We start from the raw sequence: 17,493 nt of genomic DNA on the forward strand, positions 1-17,493 counted from the left end.
CCTTAGCTGTCCTAATTGCGTCCCTACATCCTCTAACAACTGTCCTATATTCCTCCCAAGCGGCCAGCCCCTCCTTACATAATCCATAGATTCTCCTTTTCCACTTGAGTTTGCCCAGCAGCTCCTTAAGTGGAAAAGGAGAATCTATGGATTATGTAAGGAGGGGCTGGCCGCTTGGGAGGAATATAGGACAGTTGTTAGAGGATGTAGGGAGGCAATTAGGACAGCTTTGGTTTTTTTTAACCCTTGCTTTGTTGTGTTCTGTTACAGAAATGGGCCAAGGAAGTCACCAAAAGGTATTTGTGTGATCTTGGTTTTGGACAACATTAAATTCTTGCATTGTTCTGGGGTTCCAAATGCAAAGGCTTTAGCCTTCCTAATCACATAAAAAAAATAATATAATAACAATTTTCATAAATATTACAAGGACAGGAAAAAATAAAAGTCAAGAAAGGAAAGCACACAGAAGTTACAGCATTAAATACAATTTTAATTTCTTTTTCAGCCTCTGTTATTCCATTTCTGGAATAAAACTGGAGCTTTGACACAAAATCCATGCTGTTTGGCATATCTATCAGAGGGTGCTAACAAGGGAAGTAATGTGTCTTTTGATGGCAAATTAAAACAGGTGCTGAAGTGAGCTGGAATTATTGTTGCTGCTGCTGTTTCTGTTGTAGCTTGATTCTTTTCCTCATAGGCAAAGTGAGCTTGAAAAGGGCAGAAAATAAATAGAACTATGGAGATTAAGAAAACACAGCTCCTGTTTCCAAGGCTGTCTCTCACTTCCTATCAGAGAATGGCAAGTCCCCACCACAAGGTACTAACCATCATGCTTAGATCTGACACATCTCTACAAGTCAGACTATTTAAAACTTTGCTTGAGCAGCTTTTGTGATCAGTTGCTCCCTGACATGCTATGAAACAACCCCAGCTACCAAAGCTCAACTCCTGAACAAAAGTAAAAGGAAGGGAAGGGAAGGAAAGAGAAGGGAAGAAACGCACAATACATCAGGAAATAGGAAAAAAAAAAAAAAAAAGAAGGAAGGGGAGGAGGGAAGCAAGAGCAGGACTTTGGGTCTCACAGTCTGGTACTGACTAGGATTTTGTGGAGCCAGTGGTGATGGTGATGACACATGGACCCCTTTCAGCTACTCAGTGCAATAAGGATATGGTTGTTGTTCCCAGTTGAGGAGGTTATTGTCCCCAGTGGCATGGTAATTCTGATGTAAGGGTTCACTGTGCTCTGGCACTCTCTAGAAGCATTGTTGCTTTCTGGACATGAAGAAGGGGTGATGGACAGAAGAGGTTAAGCTTTCATCACTCTGAGTACTATTTCAGAGAAAGCCCAGCACACTGATATTACTTGACTATTTTTTATCCATGCGCCAGTTATTTACCTAACGTGATATCATCACATTTGGTTAACCTATTTTGACTGGGCTCATTCACATTCACATCTGTTGACTTTCAGCCCATAGGTGCTAAGCGCATAGGCTTTAGAAGACATAGAACAGTTGTGCCCAAGGAAATACCTCCTGAAGCCATGAGATATGGTTACTGGAACTGCACATCGTTTTAATACAAACTCCAAGATTACACTTGCTATCAGGCAAAGCTATTTACTACTGTGGAATTTGGAAGGAAACAGGTGGGAGCAGCACTGCTCCACAGCTTTTTTTTAAAAAAGAGGCATATTTTAAGTTACCTGCAGACTCCAAACAAAACAGAGGCTGTACAAACATGTACAGAAGTGATTTCTCCTCCACAGAGTTCATATGATACAGAAGTAGATGTACAGTCAAGAAGCACAGGGAAAAACAATCCAAGTTGTCCAAGATCAACGAGCTATTTGGTCGATTTCTGACTTCCACTTCAATGCTTTATCTGTCCCATACTGATAGGAAATGAGTATTGAGAGCAATCTTGCCACTCTCTGAAACAGTGGAGATTTACTTTTCTAGTACTTAACTCAATGCAGAATCTTGTTTTCCGAACAGCAGTAGATGTGTCATCTGGCTTACCTAGCTGATGTGTTTGATCAGATACATACATTGTCCTAAGAAAGATATAGTACACGTCTCAGCATGGCAGGGGAAATTACTGCATTTATAAGAAAAGAAAGAGTAGAAATCAATGAGTTTACTATAATTTGCAATGTTGGGAAGAAGAGTGGGTGATGTGAAAGCCAGCACATGAAAATAATTATCAAACGAGTCCAAGTCTGAGTTGAAGGAAATAATTGAGTGAAAGCTCTTTCCAGGGAAGTGGCTGTTAACTGTGATCATCAGTCCGGTGAATACAGAGGAAAATGAAATGAAGTCCTGACCGATTGCTCTTTAGAGGACTTTGTATTTCCACTCTCATTCACCATGCCTGTTCTAGGTCCCTGCACTGAAATGGCACCCCTCTTGCGGCTTCTGAGCTATTAATACTGTCACTACTTTTTGGACCTGCGTAAGCTTTTCAATACTTCTCCACAGAATTTGTGTAAAATGAAAAACCCAGCACCAAGACATAAGCCTCTTGACAATAGTGCCTGATGCCATCCCTGAGAACACAGCTAGCACCCCAGAAGCTGAGACCAACACAACTTAAGAGAGTCTCTGGATTAGTGCTGAAGGAATAACTCACCCTCCTACTCTTGCCTGTCTCTATTCAAAGTGGAGACAGTACAGAAGAGACAGACAGCTAGTTTAAGAAGTGTTCAGAAGGAGCTACATTCTGTGATAAACCCAGTTCCCCAGATGCTATTACCCTTTTCCTCAAAATATATTCAAAACAACATTTCCCCTCAACAATATTCTTCTTGATGATTCTGGTGTGTTGCTTTTTTGCCATGGTTTTCTTTCCTTCTTTTTTTTTTTTTTTTTTTTTGTTTTTTTTTTTTTGTTTTATATTTCTCTTTAATGTTCTTGGAATAAGGACTTCATAATATTTTCCTAATCATATCAATATCGGCCTTGTTTCCCTTAAAAACAGCACAAATGTGAAGACACACATATTGAGAATAGGAGACTCTGAAGCAAAGTTATGTCTTTAGTTGTTGATAAAAGTGTTTCCCCAAGACAAGACTCAGCTAGCACCACCAGAGGCCCTTGAAAGCCCATACCTGAATTCATCCAGGATGCTCACTGTGCAGTGTATGAGACCCAACACTCCTGACCAGGTGACAGGATTAGGCACACTCAAGCAAGCTATCCACAGGCAGCCTACAAAATGTTGAGTCCCAAGAGGGACAGCGCTACATGAAATACTTCCAGTTTTTTAACCTGGGACACTGTTTCACCACTGTTTCACCACCGCTGTTTCACCTCCAGAGCAGTATGGCGCAGCCACTCAGTATGAAATATGTATTTGACAATGGAAGGTAGCTCAGACCAGAAAGACAGATTAAACTGTGCTTAGCTTAGGTAGCTATTGCTGACCTTAAGGGTTACATAAGCAAAGCATAAAATTGCCATTTGCTTTCACTGAAGTCACAGAGGAAGATGAAAAATCACGACTCAAACATATAACTGCTTTTAAACACTTTTCATAAAAGTAGTCAGCCGAAAATAAACTTAAAGCCCTGCAACATTTACATGAAAGGGACTAGAGCATTCTAAAAACATCAACTGCAACTGAAGTATGTCAATGACAGTTTTAAAATTCATATTTACAGATGATTTCATTAGCTGCTCACTGAGCAAGATATACAGTATATTTTAAAAGGCTATCTGTACTAGAACTACAAAAGAAAATCCCTTAATGCTTCTTTTGGTTAGGCAAATATGTACCTTCTCAGTACTCTGCATCTCTACAGCACTAAGTGGAATGCTTAATTAAGTAGTAGTTAGGAATCTGCTGAATGTTGCATGTCCTTAATGTGCTTTAAGGAAATTTTAGCATTACAGATGCATGGCATTGCTATTACTTGATAATTGCATTTTAAAGTTCAGCATTTTAATTATGCTGATATGCATAGGGTTATATTTTATATTTAGTACTTTATTTTATGTACCCAGTTCCTGTCCCTAGATTAGTAAAATTTCATGGAAATCTGGACTATTGCTTTATTCTCATATTCCAATTAAATGCTGACATTGTTTAAATGAGTTAAATTGAGTATGTTGGGTTTGAGTATGTTTTGCCAATTCAAAACAAATTTAAATTAAGAGCCTTTATGAGAGTTCCATATCCCTCCTGGCATGTTGCATTATCATATCATAATGCATACTTAGAAACACTGGCTCTAGGCTGCACTCTATTATCTACATTTAAAGTCAGTCTACAACCAACAGCTGAAAAGAATAAATAGGGACAATTGGTTGTGTCCTCTCTGTTTTAATTTTGCAGTTGCGTCAAAATGAACATGGTTTGGCTACAAGACTATGGCACCACCCTGGTGACTCAGGAACCTGCGAAGGAGAGAGAATGTACAAGAGAAGGGGAACTTGCTCTCCTATGTTAATATGAAAAAACCAACATACTATAAATCTGAGGTAGTCTTAATAACACAAAAAATCCTGATTAGGCCAAATGGGCAGGAAAGAGTTGAAAGAGATTAAATGAAAGTACAACGGAAAAGTGACTAGAAAAGGAATATAGTGAAAATCGGAAAGTATGCTGAATAGCAGAAATATCATACAAGTGACTGGTTAAATGGAATATGATAGGAAGTAGAAGAAAAAATACAGTAAAGCTATCCTGAGCTGAAGTAAATTTTGAAGTTTCATGTGCATTTTCGCAAACTGATCATTAGCTCTCAAGACCATTTAGCACCTGACTGTACTGTCTGTAGGGTTCTGTTAAGATGGAGATCATATAATTGTTTGAAACAGTTTGTATTTATTTACCTCTAACTTGTGTTTCAGTTACAGGGTTATCTAGCATTAGAGGAACACAGCGGAAAGAGGTAAAACTGAGAGGGTGTGAGGGTGCACTACCAGCAAACAGACTGGCAATGAAAATGCAGTCCAGCACAGCTGTAGCTTCCAATCCCATACATACCTTAGAAGGTGCAAAACATAACAGGCACAGTACAAAGTCTGTGGGGACTAACATCCTTGGTTTTGGAGGTGGAGGGGGGGAGAAGGAATGGAAAAGGAGAAGACAGCAGAGACATACCTGATGTTTAAGAGTAAATCAAAGCAAAGACCCTAAGGGGAGATGCTGGCATGTGTACAAATAGGTTAGAAAACATCTGCTTCATGAATAAGCTTGAAAGGTGTCACACCTGATAACCCACTGTGCTTCCTCTCCGGTAATGAAAAGGTAATCACTATGCTCCCAGCATGATTAGGATTATTTTTAAATTCTATTTGCAATTGCATGTCTGCAAGAGGAATGTTTAAGTAAATTGAGGCAAATCAATTGCTGGCATCAAGTCAATGTCTGCATTCCAATATCATCTCTTAATTTCTGTTCAGTAAAAATACTGACCTGAGCCATGTTGCTGGAATTAGAGGAACCAAGGAAAAAAAACTGAAAAATTCAAAATGGCCAGTACTAGGATACATCCAATTTCCACAGGCATGGGATCTCAGCCATGCTTCACTCAGGAATTTGCCTCCTACACAGAAAAAGAGCTGAAAAGAGGAACCTGTGAGCCTCCCCCAAACCTGAAAATGTAGAGGAACAATTATTTCTGAACCAGTTTCTTCTTTTTATAACTGTATCATGCTCAAAGTATATGAGCATTTGTTACAAGCTTACCTTTATACTTAGGGTGTATTTCCTGTTCTCCATACTGCCAAAAATCTCCAGTGCTCCCAAGCATGACCCTCTAAGTAGCTTCGTCCTCCCATCTCAGCATTTAATAGTGGCAGGGAGAATGCAGAACCAGGAATGACTGTGTATCTTCATCACAATATTTGTCACCAAAAACCGTAAGAAGAAGAACTGAGAATAGAAATATTTATGAGCATGAAATCAGATTATTTTTCTGCACCATAATGAAGAAACTGCAGTTATGATGCTTTTATAGAGACAGAGCTGATCTTTGCTTTCCACCTGACAACCCAGTAAAGCCAGGGGATGGTCTTCCTAGCACAGAACAGAACAGAGCCATTCACCTCCTGCCTGCTCTGAATAAGAAGTTACTGGCATCTGATTTCCTGAAGGGCTGGCACCTCTGCTCCCATTAGAAATCAGTCTGGACACAGTCAGAAAAGACTTGAACTACCTAAATTCGAGAGCAATGAATCTCAGTGACCATTTTTTACCTGTTAGTTTTTTCCCCCTAGGCAATGGCCAGTTCAAACCTAGACTGTTAGGTGTGCTGATGAAATAGACTGCATGTGTAATTAATGCATGCTAGGCAGGGACAGAGTGGAATAAATTAAAAAGCTGAAATCACACTTAATTCTACCATTTCCTACTTTCTGAATATTTGGCAAACATGTTTAACCAGTATTCAACGACAAACGTTACAAGTGGTATGTTAGAAATGCCTGAATCCTAAGCTAGGAGAATGCAGTCTGGACTCCATTGATGGCTGCATTTTCTGCGTGGGGACTAAGCTCCCAGACACTTTTGGGGTCACTTTTTTATCCCTGAAGATACAAAGAGTGTGCCTCCACACATTAACAATGGCAAGAGTTGCCTTACTTGTCACATGGCTCTACTGGCAATTTCCTTTGTTCCCTCTCTTACATAGCCCCATTGAGGCCAGCTGTACTGTGGCCTACTGTGAGTCAAGTTGAAATTGTATTCTATTTCAGACTCCATAAGCAGTGAAACTAGTTTTCTATGTCTGTGTGTACCAACATTCGTGCCTCTTGCCTAATGCAGCTATTAAATTAAAAGATCCTACTGGTTCTAATTGGTCTTCTTGAGTCAAAGTGTTTTATCCACTCCACTTTAGGTAAAGCTCCATAGAGAGTCTATATATAAATGTTGCCAACGTGGTTAATGCTTTCAGCCTTTGATGGTAAGCAATTCTAATGGTTGTGTAACACAACAGTAGTATTTTCATTACCATTCTGGATGTTCTTGATTGGGAACAGTCTGGTGGCCTCTATTTCCTTCTCTTTATTTCTCCCTCTGTTTTTCAAAGTCTGCCAAACAAAAGGAATTATTTGTTCAGAGTGTGGACCAACTGAGTTTTGCAGCAACTCATGAGCAATAATCTACAGAATAGTGCACATCAGCTTCTGAGAAGGATATCGACATCCACCACATCAAAACACGTAGTCCTTGTGCCGAGTCTTTTACTGTATCAGAGCCAAAACGAACACGAGGGGAGGAGGTAGCTGCACTTGTGTTCATAGGATAAAGTATCTACAGTTGCATCTTCCTCATATGAACAGTGCAATTACCTCCTGAATTCTGAGTTAGGGCAACTGAGGGGAAATTAACAAGGGCCAATGTAAAATACTTTAATTAAGCAATTGCTTTAATTATAAAGTAGGGCTGGGTATACTTTAAAGAAATGCCAACTTAAATTTTGAAAATGGAATTGTTCCTTTGTGTCTTCATCAATCCTTGTACTTACTTTAATTCACTGCTTTAGAGGAGTCCTGTAGCTCTACCCTAGCTATGTTTATTTAATGCGTGATGGACAGACTGGTGCATACATGATTTCAGAGTGTTACAAATAAATAGTGACAGGTCCTAATGCAGGCTGTTTGGACATACTTACTGAAACGACAGCTAGTGGTGTTATGGGAGGTATTTGTCTTCAAACACTTACTTTCACAACTCAGGTGTGTGCTTCCATCTAAACAGTTCCTGTGTAGCTAACTATGGGGAGGCTGCCACTTGAGCCGTAGGGTCAGCATCTCCAGACAAATAAAGATACTATACCACTTATGTTTGTGTATAGCTGAGTTCTTTGTTCCCCAAGTTCTCCAGTAAACAATAAGCTAGAGGAAGCTAGCCAGTGCTGTCAACACCCCTGCCCCACCCCCCCCCCACCCCCCCCACCCCCGCCAGTTCCTAACCTAGACTTCGGACCAGGAACAAGGAGCACAAGGCTCGTAAGCAACAGTTACTGCAAGTGAGTGTGAGGGAGGCAGATGGGGCATGACAACAGGTTTAGTATGCATCTTGCGTAGCAGAATCCTTAGACCATGGAGGTGAAGAGTTTGGTTTGATAAAATCCCACTTATGTAGGTAAGTGCAGGGGTGATATGCTACAGGAGAGCTGAGGTCAAGGGGACAGGAGGATTTCTCCTCCTGCATTTATAGATAGTACAGCACAAAATTATTGCCTTCAGTGCCCTCTGCAGTAACAAAAAAACCCAGGTTCCCAGTCTCCTACTTTCCTAACTTGCTGGTTTGAGATTTTTCTGGTTTAGGTGTGTAGGAATTAGATTTAAACCTTTAGTTTGCGATGCAGAAGAGGGAAATCTGTGACAGAAGGAGTACTGGCAGTGTTCCTTCATCCTTCTTTGAGCTGTTGGAGTGAAGCAGGATATGCCCTCCTAATTGTTGAGTTCTCAGGGAAGATATGGGATTCCCAGCATGCATTTGGGTCTGAGAAAAGGCCAGAGCCAGTAATTCCATGCCAGCCCAATGTCATCATTTACTGGCAATCTTCCACAACAGAAACTGCACAGCTGAAAACTGTTTGGTTACACCAGTGCTTCAGTTCTTTCTTGTTGAAGTATGCTCATGTCCTATATTGAACCTTAAGAAAAGCGTAACAGCTCCAACCCTAATACTTTTCTGAGGGTGGTGAGGGGAAAATAAGAATAATGTTCCTCTATATAATCTTGATGTCAGGAGCTCCCTGAGAGCTCCTGGGATCCTGGCAAGAACAAGAGAATACCACTACTGTATGTACACTTTATAAGCAAGTGAACCAAAGCACGAAGAAGGTAAGTACTACATCCCAGAGAAGCACTGAAGATTCAAGTTATGCCAACAGATTCCAGTGTGAAATCCAGACGTGCAGTTTAAATGCTCAAGGACCTAGGACACTATAAGCATCTTCACACACTGGTGGAGCCGTGTGGCCGTCTTACCTCCTACCTAGAGTGTACTGTTCAATGGGCACACTTCACTTGTAGCTGTGTCAATCAATGTTTCAGTCCAGAACAGGAATGACGCTTGAAATTACCCCTACTTATAGTAGTTGAGTTCATTTTGTGGATGTTCCATCCCCGGCAGTGTTCAAGGCCAGGTTGGACACAGCCTTGGGCAACGTGGTGAGGCGTCCCTGACCATGGGAGGAAGGTTGGAACTAGATGATGTTAAGGTCCTTTCCAACCCTAAACATTCTATGATTCGATGATGGATTACAGCATATATGCATGCACATACAATGGTTTGCAAGTATCTGTCCCATAAAATGAGGACTAGGTGTTCATCTGATGCTCTCTAGCTGCACACAGGCCCAGACTGGTCCAGAGGAAAACCCCTCAAAATGTGTGACTGCTGGCTCCTCTGCATCAACTGTTTTGCTCTGCAAATGTACACCTCTTGGGCTACAACTCATTGAGAGGCACTAAGATGCAATTACACAGAAGCTACAGGCGTATCCCCATTAACAATAAATGTTCAAAAGCACTGGAGGCCTCACCTCTTGCAATCCTGAATTCTCAGTCATTCTCACCCCTAAGTGCTTTCACAGCTGTGCCCACTGCATCCTTAGAGAAGGGTTTAGCCACAAGTCCTGAAGCTCTGGTACTTTGAGGAGCTGAAATATTAACGGAGTGGGTAGCCAGTATTATGTGGTAGGCAAGTGGTAAAGACACTGCCCCGAGGAGAAGCTTTGCTCTCTGCCTGGAAGTAACTTCATATGCATCATGCAGCAGGAGATAATAACCTCCTTGGCATTATAAACCAAACCCAGGATTCACAGCATTGGCACTCACAGGCTACCTGCCTGAGGTACTGCTTAGGGAATGCATTCTGGGACTCTAATGAAAATAAATCCCTAAGCAGATATTACACAAGAACCATGTTTCCTGCAGTCACAAACTACACAGATGGACTCTCCTGCATTCCCCATGGGCTGTCTGAAGCATGTTCCCTGGTTAGTTTTTAGGGCACATACCTCCCCCCATGCACTGTGCCAGCAGTTTCAGCACCCAACTGAGGTTTGTGAATCCCAGTTCTGGAAGCAGCCGCCTACAATTTCAGTGTAGCAATGTTCAGCACAACTAACTCACATTGACTGATGAATCTGGACCAACTTGACAGGGACAGGGACAGAGCCAAAACTAGGAGTGGAATTAAGGCCTTTCTTTTGCGTATCTTTGTATGAATTAGATACGCAGATACACAGGTCACAGACCAAGATGAGCACAACACCTACTGCGCATTATCTCCTGTTCACTGACACCAAATGAATTAAAAGAAAGAAAAAGGTATTTTAAGAAGTCTGTTATTTGGTTGTTCTTGTTTGCCACCACCCCAGTGACAGCCTCTAATTAAGTGTTAATTTGAGTCAATAAGAGACTGTGTATGCCAGCAGAGGAGTGCAGATTGTGGTAGCTATCCTTGACATGCTGCCTGCAATATATAGCCTCCAAGGACACTTCTATCCGATGTCTTTTAACCTTCTTCAGTTGTGAATTACAGTCTAGGAATTTCATTACATGTTCATCTGTAAGGGTTCATATGGCAGAGTGACTTACTCCTCATGGCCCAGTAATGAGACTGAGAGTAATTAGGGTAATGTGTTAATGTATGGCCCTTGAGAGTGTGTCACGGAAAAAGGAGCAATTGACAGCATTTTTTCGCATGCCCAGCCAGACAACATCTGTTCAGATTAGACTTTGTGAATGTGATACTACCTGAGCAGCCGGTCTGCTCCAAGAGCCCCCAGTAACTTTTTCCCCTTCTCCCTTTTCTACAGAAATAACCAGCTCTAAAACAGATTCCTTGGACAGACATATGTGCAAATGGATTTTTTAATGCCAAACAGAGCTTTATTTTCATCTGTAAAATCAACATGGGTATAAGGGATTGCTCATTAAAAGGTGGAATCTCTATATTCTGTCTTTCAAGAACTGAGATATTTTAGAGACAAATCATTCATCTTTCCTCCCTGGTGACAAGTTGCTATCGGTCACCTTATTTAATAGCTTCACAGACACTCTCTGCAAAGAAGAGTGAGAAATTTATGTCATCTGAAAATGAGTGGCAAAATTCACAGATCCAGCTCACTTGGAATGAGGATTACCATTCTTAGACAAGCCTAAAGTGTCACATCCATGAAAACATGATTTGTTTTAGGTGGTTTTGGCCAGAGTGTTTAGAAATAAAAGAAGAGGAGGGGGTATAGTTAAAACCTCCTTAAGAACTGAAATTCTTCTGCTGGTTGTATTGGATCTATGGAGCTGGCTACTAAATGAAAGGAAATTTAAAGCAAAGAGAAAAAAATGTCTCTGTATTTAATCTTAGTACCAGAATTCACAAAATACAACTTCCAATGTTCCATGCAGAAGAACTATTGGAGACAAAATTCTGAAGTCTCACGCATGAATATTTGAATCAGAAATGCTGGCACATTTATCTAACTGCTGTATAATGCACAATGTACACAGCTATATAAGAACAGAACCAGGCCAGATCAAAGATCCATCTGCTCAGCATGCAGTTTCTGATTACAACAAGTAGGGGATATCTACAGATAACTCACAGAGTAACCTTTCCCCTGGATTGTCTTTGGAAAATCAGCAAACCAAGGGCAATTAAAATAATTCATCAGATGTTGCTAATAAAATTAAATTAAGCTGTGATCCAGACATTTTTAGCCCACAAGCAGAAAAATAAGATCCAAAATTATTCATTACTCATCCTAAATTATTTGGTCACATCTAAAACTATTTCAACATATGAAATTATTGACAGATGGATTTTTTTTTTAGCTAGTAATCATACTTCTCACAAAGTAAATTATTTGTTTAATGTTTCACTACAAGTTAGAAAGTTTTTGTGATATGTGTAATCTCAGATCAACTTTTAAAAACAAAGATAGATACCTTTAACAGCTTTAATAGGAAGTTTTCTTTTTTTTCCGTTCTAGGCTGATCCAAACCAGCAAATAAATACTACGAATGTTAAGTTATGCTTTCTTTTGCTGCAGATCATCAAGCTGTTGATGATTTGGTTTTTGTAAATGGCTCATTATGTTAGTAGAGAAGTCATGTATTGTCTGTCTCTGAAATCATTATGACTTTAGGATTTTTCTCCCTTGGGGAAGTATTGTGGCTCTTGAAGCTAGTGGTTAAAAGAAAGTTTGTTTTATGAAAAAAATTTGCACATGATTTCATCTATATGGCATCTCTGTCATGTTAGGATCAAAACTACTCCCCCACAATGTCCAATGAGAATTTGCAGCTTTTTTAACACCATTCAGTTATTCACTTTTTATGCTAAGTATGGAATGTCATATAACAATAAAATTAAGCTGCTTACAGGAAATGTGCAATAATCCATCCTCACTCAAGATAGCTAATGAAAACTGGGATTCATCAAATTCTGCTGACATAAGAGACTAACATTCACAACACATTTATTTAACATTCCGGCAATAGATAAACATGCAGTCTTTATTTTAATTAGAAACTCTATCTCTCTAGGAAACATAGATTCTAGAAGATTCTAGGAGACATAAGATTTTGATTCTAGGAGACATGAGAATGAATAAATTGATGCAGCATGATGCATGTACTGACTTACCAGTTCACTAAACAGAAAGGATGCTTCCAAGATCATTTTAGTTGGCAATCAAGGCATCTGTGCATAACTCATTCAAATACAGGATGCCTAACTGAATGAATACTTAAAAGGACAAAGCAATCTGACCTATTGCTCTGCTGGTCACTACACAAAAAAAAAAAAAAAAAAACCAACAAACAAAACAAAACAAGAAAGAGAGGCAGATCCTTAAAGGGGACTTGAGAAATGTAGGCAAAAAGTGATCCTGCTGCAAAAGAAGGTGGCAAGAGTGAGGATAACAACTGTGCTGCAGGTGTTGAAAGGGAGTAGTAGAGCCATCATTTGGAAATGCACAATAAAAGGGAAGGCTTCCCTGCTACCTTGGCCTGTGCTGGAGTTAGCAATGGAAGAGAAGTAGCAGTTGGATCACCCTATAGCCAAAAAAGTAAAGCATAAGATCTGTGCAAAAACATTTGGCTATTTAAACTGCAAATGCTAAGGGGGCACAGTGCTGCTGCCCCTCCGCTTCTGCCTGCTGTGCTGCTTTATCTGACTGTCAGGGAGAAATACAGGAGTTTTCTCTATCCTTCCCTCCCTCTCCTGCTCCTGTAAGTTTTATTTCATGGCTCCATCCAGAGTACACCAAAATTTTTCATTAAACTGTACTGAAAAGGCAGGATATTTGTACTGCTCAGGCTCAGGTGCAGATGAAAGAATAAATGAATCTGGAGGCCATCTGCTCAACAACTTGATAATTTCTATTACAGATCTTATTGTTAGGACCAATAAAGCTAAACTCTATGGGTCCATCCATGGTAAATCAAGCCCCACTCTTTTTTATGCTTTTGAATTCTAGAAAAAATCCACACTTTTATTAAAAGATGAGCCCAGGGGTCCACCTTCAAAGCAGTTGGCCTCTTCTTGCAATCTCCTCTCATCGCTGTAAGTGTGCTTTAGTTTTCATGGTGCCTTGCCTGGAAGGACCATGGACCACCTGAATTGCTGCAGCCTCTGAGGGCCAGCCAGTGCATCCATCTGGATTGCAACATTTCAGCACACACCATGCTAGATCAGCATTTCAAAGTCAAATCTTTTTACTGCCTCCCATTCAACACTGCTCCTTCTTGTCTCCCCAGAGGCATACAGTAATAGCTGTTTTTTGGAGCTACCTTTGCCAGTCTTCTGCCAGGGTGAAAGCAGTTGCTTTGATAAGCTAATGGGGGCAGGGAAATGAACCCAATGACACGGGGGGGAAAAAGTGGAAAAAGCCCTTTGTCACACTCATAAAAGCAGGATACAGGATGTGACTCAGCCAGTCCTGGTGCTGCAGAGGGGATCTGACTGCTTTGGTAGTACCCAGATAAATAATGTTTGGCAAAAACTGATCCAGATGACTCCCAGAAAAGAGGCAGTACATCCAGAAAATATACCCAGTATGTTAAGAACAATAGAAATAAACTTACTGACTTTGGCTTCCATGATCTCTTCCTTCTATATGTATCAGAGGAGCCTTTTCAAGGAGGGAATGGAGAGGGGAGTTGTGCATCCATACCTCTACTTCCTAAAATCTTCCTAAAGCAATAGGACCTCTTTTCAAGACATCACCTCAACAGGAGCTTGCACACTTGATACAGAAGGAGGAAAGGTGTAGCACGGTTTGAACTTGTACTTTCCTTTCAGCCAAGATGCTTTTTCTCTGTCCCTTCCATCAATCCTTTTTGTGAAGAAAACATTCAGCTTCATCATAGCTACTCTTCTAAAGCCCTTTAGGCAAAGGTATACTAAGTAATGTAAGAGATTTGGGTTTTTCACCTGCAAACAGTGGAGTTTGACAGCCAAGATATCTTACAGCTTATGTGCACATAAATTTTACACGATTTGAAGTACACTGAAGCAACATAGAACCTATAATGTTGTTATCCTTATATACTAATATGAACATGTCTCCCTATCAATACATCTTTGTCCCCTACAGGTAAGCAGTAACAACAGCGATATAAGGCATTTCTAGACTGGTATAATTAAATAATCCCTTTAATAGTGCGCTGGTTATGTGTATAGGAAAAAAACCAAAAATCCTGTAACAGCACTAATCCATACACAGACTCCTTTGAAATTCTTCTAAACAAAGCTATATGTTTTGTTGTACCCAATACAACATACCATATTAGCACATTGTATATTGCAAATGTGCTGAACTATGGAAAGATTTCCATGTATTCTCTTCCCAGTGACAGACACAAAATATTACAAATATGTTTGCAAAACACAAGAAGGAGGCAGAAGTAGAAATACAAGTCACAGATTTTAATGTAAATCTGCACTATATATTTTTGTTTAATTGCTTTAAGCAACTGTAGATAGAAACCTACTATTTACAAGCTAAACCCTGATTTGGAATGCTGTTTCATTTGAACATTAAGTGCTTTTATCAGTTCACATATTGGAGTGTTTTTAAAGAAATACTTCTTGGTTTCTATGCTTTCAATATAAATGAAGAGCTGCAAATCTCATTTCTCATGACATTAATTTCAAGTGGCTCTTGCTAGGAAACTAGGCTCCTAAACCTAGTTTCAATAATATATCTGAAATACTTGACTACACATTTTCCTTATTTCCCTCCTTACTGACTAATACAAATTTTGTGTAGTGACAGAATAGTGCCACAAAGACTATGGCATTATGCCACATACTGAAAGAGGTCGCGTGCTCTCTCACGACGCTGCACTTATAGGCTTTGTGGATGTAAACCTCCAAAGCAATACATTTCATATGAAGCTAGAAAACTTAAATTTTGGAAGATGGAAACGAGTAGGGGTGCTGGGCCTCAGCGGAAACTGGAATCAGTTTTCAAATCCAGATCTCTTTAAGACATCACAATGACCTAAGTTTTAGCATGAAGTTTGCAGATATTCTGCCTGCAGACTCAGCATAAGATCACAGTGGTGGTGTGTGCCATTTTCACATCACACCTCTGCAGATTGGCAAGGAGGCAGCAAAATAACAATTTTTACAAAACAGAAAAGCAACTTCCACTTGATACAAATATTAACAGCCCTCAAACAGAATTCTTCAGTTTACTTCTTGCCCCACGCTTTTGTCACCCAAAAATGTGCAATAACCTAGCATGCTTCAAATATCTGGTCCACTTATTTCCATATTACTGCTACAAAAGACTTAAACATAAACAGAACATAAACCAAAAAAACCTCTTCTGCACAATGTAATACCAGCCTCTTACAGAAATACAATTATTTTATCTCACAGAGAGGGAACAGGAGAAAAAAACAGGCATCTTTAAAAAGAATTGCAAAAACTTCAAGGTCTCACTCAGATTTTGAATCTACAATTCAAACTTTGAATTACAGAATTTAAGATTTTTCAAGTATTGTGCTTGCAAACTAAAAGCCCTATCAAAGACAGAAAAGAACCTTTTCTCTCGTTTGTGTCTAGGCTTGGTTCACACAAATGCTAACCTTGGTAAGAAGAAAAGCTCATAAAAGAATGATCTGGCAACGTACGTGCTATTGCACTTTGAGTTTTTTTCATGACAGATAGGAAGATTACGATGCTGAACCAGAAATCAAGGTCTGAGGTTGGTTTTTCAGCTCAGACTCCTTTCTGATTTTGTGAGAGCTAGTAGCTTTTCCATGCTGTTTTTCTGCCACACTACTCGTCTCTGCCTCTTGTTGAGAAAAATAGACTTTATACTTCATTTTGTGTTTCCAAATTGTTTTTTGTTTTGCTTTATAAAAACAGTGGTTTCTGTTTTGTATGTCTCTCTGCATGTGTTTCTCTAAGTGTATTTTCATTACATGAGCTACAAAACTATGGGCCAAACTCTCTCTTTTAAGCGAGTTTTTGACACCAAAGTTTGTTAGCCATACCACTGAAGCATAAGAAGTGGAGTGTTACCCAAAGTAGTATTTCTGAAACTGCAAAATACCTCACAGTTGGCTAATCATACAGGTAGCAGTTGTTCCACATGTACAACTGTTACATACTCAAACCGGAAATGTGGAAAGCACGGCCCTAAAGAGGAATAGATGAAAAACAGCTTATATCCCTCCTCTGCTTACTGTAAGAGGATTTAAAATTTTAGTTTCATTCAAAACCAGACACATTTTTCTTCTGTTTAAAAAGCTTTGAGAAGAAGAGCTGTAACATCCCATTGTCACATAAGTTCTAACTTCTCTTTAGCATTGAACTGTTTACCAAGTTTAATCTGAGTTGGCATAGTACTCAATTCCTCCAAGAATTTTAAGAAGCAAATCTACCATTTCTATGTATTTAAATTTCTACCATTCTATTTCCATGTCAGCAGTAGATACACTGACCTAAAAGTGAGTTAACTGCTGTATCAGTAACTCTGAAGCAAAGCTAATCAATCACTGGGGCACAGGACCAAGCAAAGCTATACAATCATGTCTGGATATTTTTCTCCAATTGATAGTTCAAATACAAATTATAAGCTTGATGAAGGAATTACAAGATAAGATGTTATGGCCTGAGTTATTCAAGAGATAAAACACAATAATATTGATTCCTTTGAGCGTTTCCATCTCAAAGTTTCTGTTGAGTCTTTCACAAGAGGCAATGCCATGACCAATGAAAATTAAGAACTTCCAGACCAGGGAAATATTCTAGAAGATGATAACAAAGCCACTTTTTCACCTCATTAGCTAGTGGAAAGCAAGTACTAGAAAGTATGATTTTTAAACTACATAGCAATATACTAGTGAATATCAAAACCCTTCAGCACATATGAACCAATACACTGTCTTTCAGGAATATAATAGCACTAGAGACACACACCAAGGGAATTCAAACTAACCCATCATGCTAAGGAATCTTACCTTTTAAAATAAAATCTATATAGTAATCCAGGGAGATAAATTC

The sequence above is a fragment of the Lathamus discolor genome, chromosome 4 (assembly GCF_037157495.1).
Source record: "Lathamus discolor isolate bLatDis1 chromosome 4, bLatDis1.hap1, whole genome shotgun sequence".
In the NCBI taxonomy this organism is placed as follows: Eukaryota; Metazoa; Chordata; class Aves; order Psittaciformes; family Psittacidae; genus Lathamus; species Lathamus discolor.